The following is a 16222-nucleotide window of genomic DNA, read 5'->3' on the forward strand; positions in this document are numbered from 1 at the left end:
CTTCAGACAAAGGAAAAAATCATCAAACACAATTTAAAACCCAAAAAATGGGGTGTGTGTTACAAAATTACAAACAGCTGCCTTAATCGAACCCACTGACATACCTTCACATTTAAAGTTGTATTACATTAAAAGCATAAATAAATGTCCACTTAGTGTAGACAGGGTGTCAAACATAAAAAAAAGTTTTCAAAAAAGAAATATGAACTTGATAAAAGTAACCAAGAATGTCTTAGTGAAGATTCATGAACCTAATCAAGTGTAAATACTGTTTGTTTCCCTTAAAATACATTTTAGCAAATAACTTTTCATAGGGTAAAACAAAACTCATACAGAATCTTGTGATTAAAAAGAAAATAAAATAGTAATGCTTGCAACCAAATATAATATCCATTCCTTAACAGAAAAGGTAGTAAGGAGTACACATCTCTAATGCATAATGAAGAATCAATAATAAATGAATAAATAAACAGTGAAACTCAACTAGGAGTCTGCAATAAGTGGAATTTCAAAGGCGTTTGTAATAAAAGAAATGTTATTTCTAATATTAAATAACCGAATATGTTTATTTCTGTGTTAAAAATCTAACACAGAAATTGCTTGTCATTTCAACGCCAGCAGAATGCAACAACAGTATCTGAAAAAGAATTTTTTTTTTTTTTTTTTAAATGTTCGTTGAGCAATGGGTAAAGCACCAAGCTGCGATGAGAACACTTTCTAAGCTTTAGTATGCACAGTTGTAGCAGCCAAAACAAATCAAAATGCATCTGTTTCAGAAAAAATATGGCAAGGCATTGCATGAAAGATACGTCTAAATCAAAACAAAAACCGCCGGATTCAAAAGACGGTACTTCATTCAAGAACCATGCAGGTACTAAGCATTCGAAAAAGGCGAATAGCCAAACAAATGAAAAATCAGTTCACAATCGTGCCCATGAATACGATACATTGTTCTGCAAATGAGTTTGTACTGTGTGTTTAAAAGGTAATAAATAAAATAGCAGAAGACAAAAAAAAAGAAAGAAACGCAACACCTAAGTAAATCCACAGCTGTTGGTGTTCAAAGACATTGACAATAGGTAAACATAGCACTTCAAGTGGGTCTAAATATTAAGGTCTCATTGTTGCTTACGCAAAAAGGTGTATGTCTCTAGAAGTAAGCAAAAATCAAGTCAGACCACAATGCAGAACCTGACAAAAATAAAACATACAAATCCTGAACTAAACTATGCAAAATGAAAATAAAAATAAAATAAAATAAGGTATGGGTCAAAGTACAGTGAAGTGCTGCAGAGGTCAGAAAACCAATGTTTCTCAAGTTAAACATTTGTGAATTAAGGTTTAAAAACCAGACTTGAGGTTTAAGTAATGATGAAAGAAGTCTTATCTTAGCAGGTTTCTTAACTTTAAAACACAAGTCAAAGAAGTAACTTCATTCAACCCTGGTGACGTGTAAGAGTTAATTTTAAGTTGCCAAATGAGTTCCTTTTTTTCTAATAACAATTGTTGGGGTCCTCCTCTTTCATCTGTAAGTACCTGGTCTGTAACTTTAAAAGGAAAGCGTGAGAAGGGTTGTTATTACAATGTCTTGCAAGGGCGTTAGTGTTGCTCTTCTTCCTAATGTGGTACGTATGTTCATAAATTCTCTCTAAGTTTTCTGTCAAGTCTTCCCTATATAAAAGGCAGGGCATGACTGGCATACAGCTAAATACACCACTGATTTTGAGTTACAATTGTAATGACCCTTTGCTTTAAACAGACGTTGCTTCACTATACACGTGGACCCTGTAGATAAAAATTTACAATAGTTGCATGTTTCACATTTGTATGTGTCTTCAGTTCTAGTATGCTTTATTGAAGGTCTTTCCATAATGTTTTTGAGGTTTCTGCCCTTTCTAAAAATGATAATAGGTTTGTCCCCTATTTTCTCCGTGAGTTCTTTTTCAAAAGATAACAACTGCCAATTCTTTTTAAGTACATTGCTAATATATTTAGCTTCTAATGAAAAAGAAGTAATGAAACTTTTTTTATTGTACTTCTCTTGGGAAAAAATGGTTTGACCCATGCTAGAAGAGTGGACACCAAGAATCTGTAATGTGACTTCATCTGACTCTGCCAGGTTCACGTTGGTTTGTTTCAAAGTCAGAATGGGATTGAAAGAACCCAAACCCCTTTTCCTACAAACTTCTCCTATTGTGTCATCCACCAGTGATTCGGGGTACCCATGACTCATAAACATGCATTTCAACAAGGTACATTCCTCGTTGAAGGCGGAGTCTTCAGTAGTCATTCTTGCCACTCTAACTAGTTGGCCCTTTAAAACAGATTTTTTCTGGTGTAGCGGGTGGCAACTAGAAAAATGTAACATAGTGTTAGAGTGAGTGGGTTTCCTGTAAGTTTTAGCAACATAACCCCTGTGGATGTCGTCTCTCTTCAATTCAACATCCAAATAGTTAATGGTGTCTTCACCAAAGGTAAATGTGAATTTCAAAAATGGAGTGTTGTTATTTAAAACCTCAACAAAGTTGCTTGCATCCCCTACTTTACCTTGAAACATAATGAAAATGTCATGCAAAAACCTGTTATATAGTTTGACTTTCTGAAAATTGTTGTCCTTAAATAGATAGTCATGTTCCCACTGGGCCAGTACTAAATTGGCGTAGCTGGCTCCACAAGGGGAACCCATAGCTACTCCAATTATTTGTTTATGTATGCCGCCATTAAATCTAACATAATTATTGTTCAGGATCACGTCTAATAGTTCTTGAATTAGACAGATCTCATCACTCTCCGCTCCATGTGCTATTAGGTTTCTGGTGACATATTCAATCCCTATGTCGTGGGGTATGGAGAAGTAAAGGTCGACTACATCTATTGTAAGAAAATGAATGTTGTCACAGTATTCAAATTTGTCTACATTTTCTAAAAAAGCCCAGGAGTCCTTAACTATTTGTAACTCTTGGGACACATACTTCTTTAATAACTCATCAACGAACTTGGCACAAGCATAAGTAATAGAAGACCTAGCATTGACTAAAGCCCTCATAGGGGGGGTTTGAAGGTTTTTATGAATCTTGGGTAAACCAAATAAGTTAGGTGTTTTTGGGTTAGGAACCACTATATAGTTGTAAATATCAATGCTGATCAAGCCTTCAATCAATAAGTCCCTAAAGAAGGAAAAACATTTTTTATATGTAATATTCATTTCGTTGATACTTGATCTAACATAGGTGTTACTGTTCAAAATGTCCAACATTTTCTTATCATATTCCTCTTTGTCCATGATCACCAAACCACCTCCTTTGTCTGGTTTCAAAACTCTGACCGGTAAAGTTCTGACTAGGTTCAAGGCTTCTACTTCATTGTCTGAAACATTCCTAATGGTATTCCTCTTTCTAGTCATGTAGAGAGCCCTGAAATCGGCCTCACACGTGTTCAAACAAAGATAAAGAGGGGCAAATTGGTGGATTGTAATCACTAGATACCCTCAAAGGGTCTTCTACAAAAGGCTTGTCTCCAAAAATCAATAACAGGTTAGGTTTTCGGATGCATAACTTCAAGTCAATCAAAGTCGCTGGTAGGTCAAAGTGCTCATCAGGTACAAAGGTCAGTCCTTTGCTAAAAGGTTACAAAGTTCGGGTCTAATGTTAAAATTAGAGTAATTGTACACTTTTAAGTCTCCAATATTGTTTGATAAAATGACGGGTGCTGAAGTTATCTGTTGTAATTGATGTTCTCTTTCCTGCCCCTCATATTGTATCTCTGTTGATGGTTCTGGCCCCTGTTGGAAAAAGAATCTTTACTGTCATTAGTGTTAAAATGGTTATTAGCCAAATTGTTGGCTGGGCGCAAGTCAGGGTCATCATTTCTCCAATCTCCCTCAAATGCATCTAATTCTCCAACACCTGTTCCTACTCGCATTGCAGGCTAGGGTCTTTACTACCATAAGGATACACAAAGTTATTGCGTTGGGTTTGATGACCAAAAATGCCTTTACCCTGAGAGGGAGGTGGTTCAGGGTAAGCAGATCCATTATAGTAGTCATTAATGTCCCTTCTTAGTTTCTTTAATTTTGCCTCAGAGTTCTTAACTAATTGTTGGTCAATTGATAAAAACACTCTCTTGTAATCGTAATGGTACCTCATAAAGTCTGGGTGTGTCCTTATATCATTATTCAACTCAGTGACCTCATTTGTCAATTTTTCTATGGAGATGGCATAATGCTTACACATCATGTCCATAAGTTCGGTACCATGTCTGTCAAATAAAGAAAGAAGTTCATTGTAAAATTCTCTTCCAGCTTCCAAACCTGATGGGTACTGCCAAGATCGTAAACCTTTCGGTACTACTCCCTGTTTCTTACATTCTGTAAAGTAACTCACTTCCAGTTGTAGTTTTTTAAGTTTCAACATTTTCTTGTCAACTTTCTTTAATTTAAAAGGTAAGGACTCACCTCCTCCAGCCGAGCCTCTACCAACCTTTCATTGTGGTTGGAACCCAAAACTGGTTGTAACTTTAACCATTCAGTCATGTTAGGAAGCCCTATAAGCCCTGAGGAGGCTTCATTTGTAGAATTAAAAAAAGTGGTAACTTCACCACTAGTTTCATTCTGTTGTGGGTGTAGTACACCAGTGTGGTTCGCTCCTTCATTAGTAGCTCCGTTTCCAGAACAATTACAAGGTAGTCGAACACCCTTGTAGTTGAGTGCTGGGAGCACAGTTAGCCATGATTTTAGGTCTCACCAAAGTGTTTGTTTGTGACAAGCTATCCACCCTTGTAGAGAGATTTTCAAGTTTTTCATTCATAAGCTGGATTAATTGGGTTAAGTTCATCATTTCATTCAATCCAGAGTCAGGCAGCAAAGAAGGTTGAGTAATAATATCTACAGAGCAACCCAAGCTGGGTTTAGTAGCCATGAGAACTAACAATTCCTAAACTGAAGAAAAACAAACTGTCAAAAAACAAACCAAAAGGTTCCGAACCAGCAGGTGTAAAACTCCAAAGGTTTATTAGAAAATGTAAAAGTAAAGCGCTTTTCGTCTCCCTTAGTAGGAAGACTTCTTCAGACAAAGGAAAAAATCATCAAACACAATTTAAAACCCAAAAAATGGGGTGTGTGTTACAAAATTACAAACAGCTGCCTTAATCGAACCCACTGACATACCTTCACATTTAAAGTTGTATTACATTAAAAGCATAAATAAATGTCCACTTAGTGTAGACAGGGTGTCAAACATAAAAAAAGTTTTCAAAAAAGAAACATGAACTTGATAAAAGTAACCAAGAATGTCTTAGTGAAGATTCATGAACCTAATCAAGTGTAAATACTGTTTGTTTCCCTTAAAATACATTTTAGCAAATAACTTTTCATAGGGTAAAACAAAACTCATACAGAATCTTGTGATTAAAAAGAAAATAAAATAGTAATGCTTGCAACCAAATATAATATCCATTCCTTAACAGAAAAGGTAGTAAGGAGTACACATCTCTAATGTATAATGAAGAATCAATAATAAATGAATAAATAAACAGTGAAACTCAACTAGGAGTCTGCAATAAGTGGAATTTCAAAGGCGTTTGTAATAAAAGAAATGTTATTTCTAATATTAAATAACCGAATATGTTTATTTCTGTGTTAAAAATCTAACACAGAAATTGCTTGTCATTTCAACGCCAGCAGAATGCAACAACAGTATCTGAAAAAGAATTTTTTTTTTTTTTTTCTTTTTTAAATGTTCGTTGAGCAATGGGTAAAGCACCAAGCTGCGATGAGAACACTTTCTAAGCTTTAGTATGCACAGTTGTAGCAGCCAAAACAAATCAAAATGCAGCTGTTTCAGAAAAAATATGGCAAGGCATTGCGTGAAAGATACGTCTAAATCAAAACAAAAACCGCCGGATTCAAAAGACGGTACTTCATTCAAGAACCATGCAGGTACTAAGCATTCGAAAAAGGCGAATAGCCAAACAAATGAAAAATCAGTTCACAATCGTGCCCATGAATACGATACATTGTTCTGCAAATGAGTTTGTACTGTGTGTTTAAAAGGTAATAAATAAAATAGCAGAAGACAAAAAAAAAGAAAGAAACGCAACACCTAAGTAAATCCACAGCTGTTGGTGTTCAAAGACATTGACAATAGGTAAACATAGCACTTCAAGTGGGTCTAAATATTAAGGTCTCATTGTTGCTTACGCAAAAAGGTGTATGTCTCTAGAAGTAAGCAAAAATCAAGTCAGACCACAATGCAGAACCTGACAAAAATAAAACATACAAATCCTGAACTAAACTATGCAAAATGAAAATAAAAATAAAATAAAATAAGGTATGGGTCAAAGTACAGTGAAGTGCTGCAGAGGTCAGAAAACCAATGTTTCTCAAGTTAAACATTTGTGAATTAAGGTTTAAAAACCAGACTTGAGGTTTAAGTAATGATGAAAGAAGTCTTATCTTAGCAGGTTTCTTAACTTTAAAACACAAGTCAAAGAAGTAACTTCATTCAACCCTGGTGACGTGTAAGAGTTAATTTTAAGTTGCCAAATGAGTTCCTTTTTTTCTAATAACAATTGTTGGGGTCCTCCTCTTTCATCTGTAAGTACCTGGTCTGTAACTTTAAAAAGGAAAGCGTGAGAAGGGTTGTTATTACAATGTCTTGCAAGGGCGTTAGTGTTGCTCTTCTTCCTAATGTGGTACGTATGTTCATAAATTCTCTCTAAGTTTTCTGTCAAGTCTTCCCTATATAAAAGGCAGGGCATGACTGGCATACAGCTAAATACACCACTGATTTTGAGTTACAATTGTAATGACCCTTTGCTTTAAACAGACGTTGCTTCACTATACACGTGGACCCTGTAGATAAAAATTTACAATAGTTGCATGTTTCACATTTGTATGTGTCTTCAGTTCTAGTATGCTTTATTGAAGGTCTTTCCATAATGTTTTTGAGGTTTCTGCCCTTTCTAAAAATGATAATAGGTTTGTCCCCTATTTTCTCCGTGAGTTCTTTTTCAAAAGATAACAACTGCCAATTCTTTTTAAGTACATTGCTAATATATTTAGCTTCTAATGAAAAGAAGTAATGAAACTTTTTTTATTGTACTTCTCTTGGGAAAAAATGGCTTGACCCATGCTAGAAGAGTGGACACCAAGAATCTGTAATGTGACTTCATCTGACTCTGCCAGGTTCACGTTGGTTTGTTTCAAAGTCAGAATGGGATTGAAAGAACCCAAACCCCTTTTCCTACAAACTTCTCCTATTGTGTCATCCACCAGTGATTCGGGGTACCCATGACTCATAAACATGCATTTCAACAAGGTACATTCCTCGTTGAAGGCGGAGTCTTCAGTAGTCATTCTTGCCACTCTAACTAGTTGGCCCTTTAAAACAGATTTTTTCTGGTGTAGCGGGTGGCAACTAGAAAAATGTAACATAGTGTTAGAGTGAGTGGGTTTCCTGTAAGTTTTAGCAACATAACCCCTGTGGATGTCGTCTCTCTTCAATTCAACATCCAAATAGTTAATGGTGTCTTCACCAAAGGTAAATGTGAATTTCAAAAATGGAGTGTTGTTATTTAAAACCTCAACAAAGTTGCTTGCATCCCCTACTTTACCTTGAAACATAATGAAAATGTCATGCAAAACCTGTTATATAGTTTGACTTTCTGAAAATTGTTGTCCTTAAATAGATAGTCATGTTCCCACTGGGCCAGTACTAAATTGGCGTAGCTGGCTCCACAAGGGGAACCCATAGCTACTCCAATTATTTGTTTATGTATGCCGCCATTAAATCTAACATAATTATTGTTCAGGATCACGTCTAATAGTTCTTGAATTAGACAGATCTCATCACTCTCCGCTCCATGTGCTATTAGGTTTCTGGTGACATATTCAATCCCTATGTCGTGGGGTATGGAGAAGTAAAGGTCGACTACATCTATTGTAAGAAAATGAATGTTGTCACAGTATTCAAATTTGTCTACATTTTCTAAAAAGCCCAGGAGTCCTTAACTATTTGTAACTCTTGGGACACATACTTCTTTAATAACTCATCAACGAACTTGGCACAAGCATAAGTAATAGAAGACCTAGCATTGACTAAAGCCCTCATAGGGGGGGTTTGAAGGTTTTTATGAATCTTGGGTAAACCAAATAAGTTAGGTGTTTTGGGTTAGGAACCACTATATAGTTGTAAATATCAATGCTGATCAAGCCTTCAATCAATAAGTCCCTAAAGAAGGAAAAACATTTTTTATATGTAATATTCATTTCGTTGATACTTGATCTAACATAGGTGTTACTGTTCAAAATGTCCAACATTTTCTTATCATATTCCTCTTTGTCCATGATCACCAAACCACCTCCTTTGTCTGGTTTCAAAACTCTGACCGGTAAAGTTCTGACTAGGTTCAAGGCTTCTACTTCATTGTCTGAAACATTCCTAATGGTATTCCTCTTTCTAGTCATGTAGAGAGCCCTGAAATCGGCCTCACACGTGTTCAAACAAAGATAAAGAGGGGCAAATTGGTGGATTGTAATCACTAGATACCCTCAAAGGGTCTTCTACAAAAGGCTTGTCTCCAAAAATCAATAACAGGTTAGGTTTTCGGATGCATAACTTCAAGTCAATCAAAGTCGCTGGTAGGTCAAAGTGCTCATCAGGTACAAAGGTCAGTCCTTTGCTAAAAAGGTTACAAAGTTCGGGTCTAATGTTAAAATTAGAGTAATTGTACACTTTTAAGTCTCCAATATTGTTTGATAAAATGACGGGTGCTGAAGTTATCTGTTGTAATTGATGTTCTCTTTCCTGCCCCTCATATTGTATCTCTGTTGATGGTTCTGGCCCCTGTTGGAAAAAGAATCTTTACTGTCATTAGTGTTAAAATGGTTATTAGCCAAATTGTTGGCTGGGCGCAAGTCAGGGTCATCATTTCTCCAATCTCCCCTCAAATGCATCTAATTCTCCAACACCTGTTCCTACTCGCATTGCAGGCTAGGGTCTTTACTACCATAAGGATACACAAAGTTATTGCGTTGGGTTTGATGACCAAAAATGCCTTTACCCTGAGAGGGAGGTGGTTCAGGGTAAGCAGATCCATTTTTGTAGTCATTAATGTCCCTTCTTAGTTTCTTTAATTTTGCCTCAGAGTTCTTAACTAATTGTTGGTCAATTGATAAAAACACTCTCTTGTAATCGTAATGGTACCTCATAAAGTCTGGGTGTGTCCTTATATCATTATTCAACTCAGTGACCTCATTTGTCAATTTTTCTATGGAGATGGCATAATGCTTACACATCATGTCCATAAGTTCGGTACCATGTCTGTCAAATAAAGAAAGAAGTTCATTGTAAAATTCTCTTCCAGCTTCCAAACCTGATGGGTACTGCCAAGATCGTAAACCTTTCGGTACTACTCCCTGTTTCTTACATTCTGTAAAGTAACTCACTTCCAGTTGTAGTTTTTTAAGTTTCAACATTTTCTTGTCAACTTTCTTTAATTTAAAAGGTAAGGACTCACCTCCTCCAGCCGAGCCTCTACCAACCTTTCATTGTGGTTGGAACCCAAAACTGGTTGTAACTTTAACCATTCAGTCATGTTAGGAAGCCCTATAAGCCCTGAGGAGGCTTCATTTGTAGAATTAAAAAAAGTGGTAACTTCACCACTAGTTTCATTCTGTTGTGGGTGTAGTACACCAGTGTGGTTCGCTCCTTCATTAGTAGCTCCGTTTCCAGAACAATTACAAGGTAGTCGAACACGCTTGTAGTTGAGTGCTGGGAGCACAGTTAGCCATGATTTTAGGTCTCACCAAAGTGTTTGTTTGTGACAAGCTATCCACCCTTGTAGAGAGATTTTCAAGTTTTTCATTCATAAGCTGGATTAATTGGGTTAAGTTCATCATTTCATTCAATCCAGAGTCAGGCAGCAAAGAAGGTTGAGTAATAATATCTACAGAGCAACCCAAGCTGGGTTTAGTAGCCATGAGAACTAACAATTCCTAAACTGAAGAAAAACAAACTGTCAAAAAACAAACCAAAAGGTTCCGAACCAGCAGGTGTAAAACTCCAAAGGTTTATTAGAAAATGTAAAAGTAAAGCGCTTTTCGTCTCCCTTAGTAGGAAGACTTCTTCAGACAAAGGAAAAAATCATCAAACACAATTTAAAACCCAAAAAATGGGGGGGGTGTTACAAAATTACAAACAGCTGCCTTAATCGAACCCACTGACATACCTTCACATTTAAAGTTGTATTACATTAAAAGCATAAATAAATGTCCACTTAGTGTAGACAGGGTGTCAAACATAAAAAAAAGTTTTCAAAAAAGAAATATGAACTTGATAAAAGTAACCAAGAATGTCTTAGTGAAGATTCATGAACCTAATCAAGTGTAAATACTGTTTGTTTCCCTTAAAATACATTTTAGCAAACAACTTTTCATAGGGTAAAACAAAACTCATACAGAATCTTGTGATTAAAAAGAAAATAACATGAAGTAATGCTTGCAACCAAATATAATATCCATTCCTTAACAGAAAAGGTAGTAAGGAGTACACATCTCTAATGCATAATGAAGAATCAATAATAAATGAATAAATAAACAGTGAAACTCAACTAGGAGTCTGCAATAAGCGGAATTTCAAAGGCGTTTCTAATAAAAGAAATGTTATTTCTAATATTAAATAACTGAATATGTTTATTTCTGTGTTAAAAATCTAACACAGAAATTGCTTGTCATTTCAACGCCAGCAGAATGCAACAACAGTATATGAAAAATTATTTTTTTTTTTTAAATGTTCCTTGAGCAATGGGTACAAATTATTTCTTCAAATTTTTGTGGAATATAAATACATGCCAGTATAATCCTCCTTCCTTGCCAAGAGGCCCTTACTGCCACAAATATGCCACCATTGTCTTTCTCCCTCTTCTATCACCATTAGAGCCTCTCTAGAAATTAATAAAATTACTCCCCTTTCCTTTGTCCTTGACAGTCTGTTGAATATCCATCCTGAAATCCTTTCTTTGTAACATTCACATGTTCATTTCTTTCCAATTGTGTCTCCTGCAGCATTGCTATTTATACTCTACATTTAATATAATTCAGTATTCATTGTTTTTTCTCTATACCTGTAAGGATATTAAAATACGGATAGCATAGCCATTACAATACAAAGCTATTGTTCCCACTTATAGATTACTTTTTTATTTGAATTTCCAACTTTTGTGTTACATTCACATACTAATGTTTGGCAGGTTGGTCTTTTATATTAGTTGTTTCTTCTCATCTCAGTTTGAAACTATGTAACATCTTTCAAGATTTTTAGTTTTAATATAAATACTCAAACAAAAAAAACTAAATACATTTTCAGGAAATCCCAATTCCATACTAACTTAGAACAGTACTCACAGCTCTGCACATCTTCAAAAATGAAGTTTAACCCTCCTGATAGGACCTGCACCAAATTGACAGCTGTATTTACATGCTTAACCTAAAATCATGCAGAAGTACATGCTGCAACCTGTATCCCACTTATACTGATTGCTGTCTGTTTTTTTATTGTCTCTTTCCCCCTCTTTAATGCAACAAATAGTGCATATGGTTTTCAGAACACATTAACTTTTAGCCTTAAGAAAAAGTCCACTGGCTATCTTTAAACTGGTCTGTATCATTTTGTCGAATGAGTATTCAACAAGTACCCATTCATCAAACACGTAATTACCGGAGCTTTGTTTCAGCAAATGGTGGTGTTTAACAAGGGCAAACCAGTGGTTGGCCACCATCTGGAATTTGCCCTTATCCCCACTGTAGTGCAATCTATGAGTTGGTATATTTAGTTAGGGGGGTGTGGGGGGCAAAGCCCTTCACCTTGGCAGGTTTTAAATTTTGTTTTTTTTTTGCAGTTGCTCGGTTGGCCAACCACTTGTGTTCACTAATTAAAAGCTGCCATTTGTTGAAACATGGCTTTGATAATTAGGTCCAAACACAGCGAAAAAGCAACAGGACACTGCTGTAAACCAAAATATTTAATAAAAACTCAGTCCTTAAAATACAATACTAAAACACAATGTAAGCGCTTTCGGGTTACACCCTTCATCAGACCATGATGGTCTGATGAAGGGTGTAACCCGAAAGCGCTTACATTGTGTTTTAGTATTGTATTTTAAGGACTGAGTTTTTATTAAATATTTTGGTTTACAGCAGTGTCCTGTTGCTTTTTCGCTGTGTTTGGACTTTTGTTTAAGGACACAGGACTTTTGGCAGGCGTGAGGTATTTATCTGGACACTTTGATAATTAGGTGTTTGACGAATGGCTATTTATTTATATCATGAATTCTTTTGTACAGATACTAATACTTTGTTTTACTTTCAGTGACTTTTATAGGTTCATAGGTGTTTACTAGGCTAACAACCACAAAGGTCTTTTGACACTTAGCCAAGCATCCCAAATCTCTGACAAGTTTTAATACCCTTGATAAGTGTAAGCATGGCCCCCATTTACAGGCTACCTCTGTCCATTAGAGACATAGGTGCCAAACCAGTGATACATTTTTGGTCTCACATCCAAATTGTCCAAGTTGTACTTGAATTTGGTTAGGTAGGATCTCTGCTTTACATGGATGGAGAGCCTGTTCCATAGATGTGGTAGTCTCTGGGATACATGCCTATCTCTCCAGCAGGTCCTATTCATATCACAGGCAAAGTTTAAGTCTATAGAATGAGTAATTTGGGTGCTGTTTGTTCTGTGGATATGCAAGAGGTCCATCACAGCGGGGTCTGACAATGCCCTGTATGTCAGGCATAGATCTCTCCTCAAAAGCCTGTAGGAGACAGAATACAGGGATAGGGCCTTGAGGCAGTCGGCATAGGACATTTTACTTACACCCTGTATTCTTTTAGTGAAGAACTTCTGTGGATGTTCCAGTTGTTGGATATGCCTGGTTAAGTTTGTCTGTGTCAGCCTCTCCTGGAGAACATTTGTGTCAGTGTGAGATTCAGTGACAGCTCCTAATTTGCAATCATCTGTAAATTTAGTCAGCCAGAGACCTCTGACATTGGCCTTGACTTCTGAGAAGTAAATGTCAAAAAAGAGTGGTCCAAGGATTGATCCCTGAGGGACTCCACTTGTGACTTGCCTCTTTCTAGAGGTGTACTCCCCAATTATAACTTCCTGGGATCTGTCTGTGAGCCAAGTGGCTATCCATTAGGTGACATACGGGTTTGTACCTAACCTCCTGAGTTTGTCAACAATGCCCGAGTTGGGTATTTTGTCAAATGCCTTGGCCAGGTCAAGGTAGGCAGTGTGAAGAATTTTGCCCTCATCCATTGCTTTGGTGACCTTCTCAAAAGTCCACCAGGTTGAGTAGGCATGATCTGCACTTTTTTCCCCTTTTAGTGCTGTTCCAAACATTAATGACAAATTGTGGTATATGCTTTACAGTCCACTTGCAAGTTTAACAAAGTCAACAAAATTCCAGTCTTTTTCAGCAGTTTTTTTCTTGCAAAGCCATATTTCACAAATGTGACTGATCTTTTATAGTACCCTGTTTATTCACTAATTTCACTGATGCTCGTCTTCTTCCTGTTCATCTTCATCTCCCAACATTAGATGCTGGTTGATTCCAAGGTACTCCTGATTATTCTAGCCAACTCCCGTGCTTTTTTATGTCTCTCAAGCATTTTACTTAGGAGCACTGGAAAAGGTTTTACTGCAAAGTATTTATATGAACTTCATTATTAGAAGAATGAGAAGCAGAGTCCCCTTCTATTTGCTAGCTCACTTTTTGTTGGCTAAACTTTTTTATTTCCTGTTCTGTAACCAAAAATGTCTGATTCTCCAAGAAAAAAATGTTCTGAAGACAGCTGGATACAGCACCTTGAATCTCACACCTACCTCTTGACATTTTCTGATCTCTTGGATAAATCTGCTTTTCTTCTGCCTGGTGTACAGCGAATAATTATTTTCCAGAAACACTCTGCTGTCCCCACTTAAGACTCTTTCCTTCTGCCACAATTTTGTTAGGTTCAACTCTTTCTGCTGGAATGATCTTTCCTGCTACATACCTTGGCTGCTTTCTCATGGAGCATATACTCTATGTGCACTTTCAATTAAAAAATCCTGCTGTGATATAACACTCCAGTTGTTTATTTGTGCTTTCATTAAAATTAATACAGCTCCTTCCAGCTTCTCTGGTACAGCAGAAAATTGCACATTTTCTCTGCATGCTCCGTCTTCTAACTCTACCATTTTGCTGGCATCCAGACAGTGTACTTACTAGCCAGTAACTGAATTTTAAGCAAACTGACAGCATCACAGGCTCTTGGTTCTCATTTTCTTTTTTCACATCAAGAGAGCTGAAGTTAAGCTGTTGATCAGTGCACAGCTATCTTGGAAGTCTGGTTAAGGAAGGTCTTTGAGCTAAAATATTTACACAGATGACAACTGTGAATCAAGAATTCCTACCCCAATAATAATAATATATTTTGGGGATGGATCTTATGATTGCACTGCCTGCTTCTTTTGAAACCAGAGGCCTTTGAAATTCTTGTCCATTCTAAACCAAAATATTTCTGAGAGTCAGTTTGAATAACCACATCTTACCAGTAACAGCACATTATTATTGCCAGATGTAGCTAACCACTAAAAAAGTATGAAGGATAGTCAAAGATTTTTTAACACAGGTTATGATTAAAGAATGAAATGAGAATAGTCTGGGTTCTGAAAATTCTTGGAGAGCAAGTAAAAATTCTAAAAACTATAGAAAAGTGCTAATGTGCACTGAAAAAAGTCAAAATATGTAAAACACTTATTTCCCCTCAAAAGGCTGAGTAAAAACGCTCTGAAACTTTCAATGGTGGCAATGAGAAGATCTGGAGTAAGAGTGGGGACATTACATTATGGGATGTGGGAAGGGCTTGAGTTAGCCAGAGTTTGTTGTTGCCAAGGAAAGAGAGATGCCTTTGATAACCAATCAGTTCCAGTGTCTGGACAAGACGAGTTTAAATCAACACACACACTGTAGTTTTCAGCTACACCTATCTACTGTCTTTTGATGCATCCTTGGAAAATTTACGACAATGAAGAATTATGTTGATAAATCACCCACTTTCTTTAAAATGAGGACTGTTTTGGATTATTAAGCTAAAGATATTTTTCTCTAGGTGCTGACATTTTCTGGAAAATATTCACTACATCATGCAGGCTATTTCAAAGAATATAAAAGTTTGACACAAAGTATCTAGTCATCTTCATGAGGTTTTACAGCTGTATCATGTGCTGTTTGAATTATGTATTCAGAAATGTCATGGGGGACTTGTATGGACTACCTGGCATCAATAAGAAGCATCTCAGATGTGTTTCTGGAACCATTATTGCCTTCATGGGCTACATAGGAGACCCCTTTTTGATATTTTGACAGATACAGTACTAACGCAATTTGTACACGAGTTTTAAAAAAGGAATATTGGATACCTCATGGGCTGTCACTTTGCAAGTTTTCTGTAATTTTAATTGTATTTATTTATTGATAGATTAACATTTGATTACCAGGAAAGTCCAACTGGGTAGAAGCCCTTTTTCAGTGGAGGCTGGGGAGAAAAGCTCCAAATTATTACAAAACATTTTAAAAACAATAATTTTACAATCTACAAAAATAAAACAAAAAAAAATCTGCAGTTTATTTATTTATTGATGTTTGTTAATCGGGTTAGTCCAGCCGGGCTTGTGGCCTTTTTTCAGTGGAGACCCGAGGAGAAAAGCTCCAATACATAGTACAAAAATTACAGAAAGTTACAACTTTACAATAAAAAATATATGTTACATAGTACAAGCATACAGAAAGGCAAAACTTTACAATAGAAGAGGCTTGCATGCATAACATTTTTAAGAAGGATGTACTGACAAAAACCTATGACATTTGATTAGTTTTGGCAAAGAAAAGTTGATATAGGTGGAAGTTTAAATAATTATAACAAATTAGACAATATGAAAACATTAGTTAGAATTGTTACAAGTTATATGACATTCATTTAATATTTAAAGAAGTTTTAGACAGTTTGTATAGAAATTAAAGGTAAGTTAGTCTAATACAAGCAGGAATTGCAATATGAAGTGAGAGAAAAATTGGCTTATGGTATATTTAGAGAAAAAGTCAGGGAACAGAATTTGATAGAAGGAAGGAAAAGGTACTTGTTCATCTTTAGGGATATAGTTTATCGTAGCTGTGAGCA

General features: G+C 36.1%; 1 protein-coding gene across 2 annotated transcripts in view; it reads right to left on the reverse strand.

The window, feature by feature from the left end:
* Positions 1-16222, reverse strand: part of LAMC3 (laminin subunit gamma 3) — a 4228426-nt gene that overhangs the window by 2259392 nt on the left and 1952812 nt on the right. The window lies entirely within an intron of this gene.

The sequence above is a fragment of the Protopterus annectens genome, chromosome 16.part0, assembly GCF_019279795.1.
Source record: "Protopterus annectens isolate FY-2018-M chromosome 16.part0, PAN1.0, whole genome shotgun sequence".
Classification (NCBI taxonomy): Eukaryota; Metazoa; Chordata; order Ceratodontiformes; family Protopteridae; genus Protopterus; species Protopterus annectens.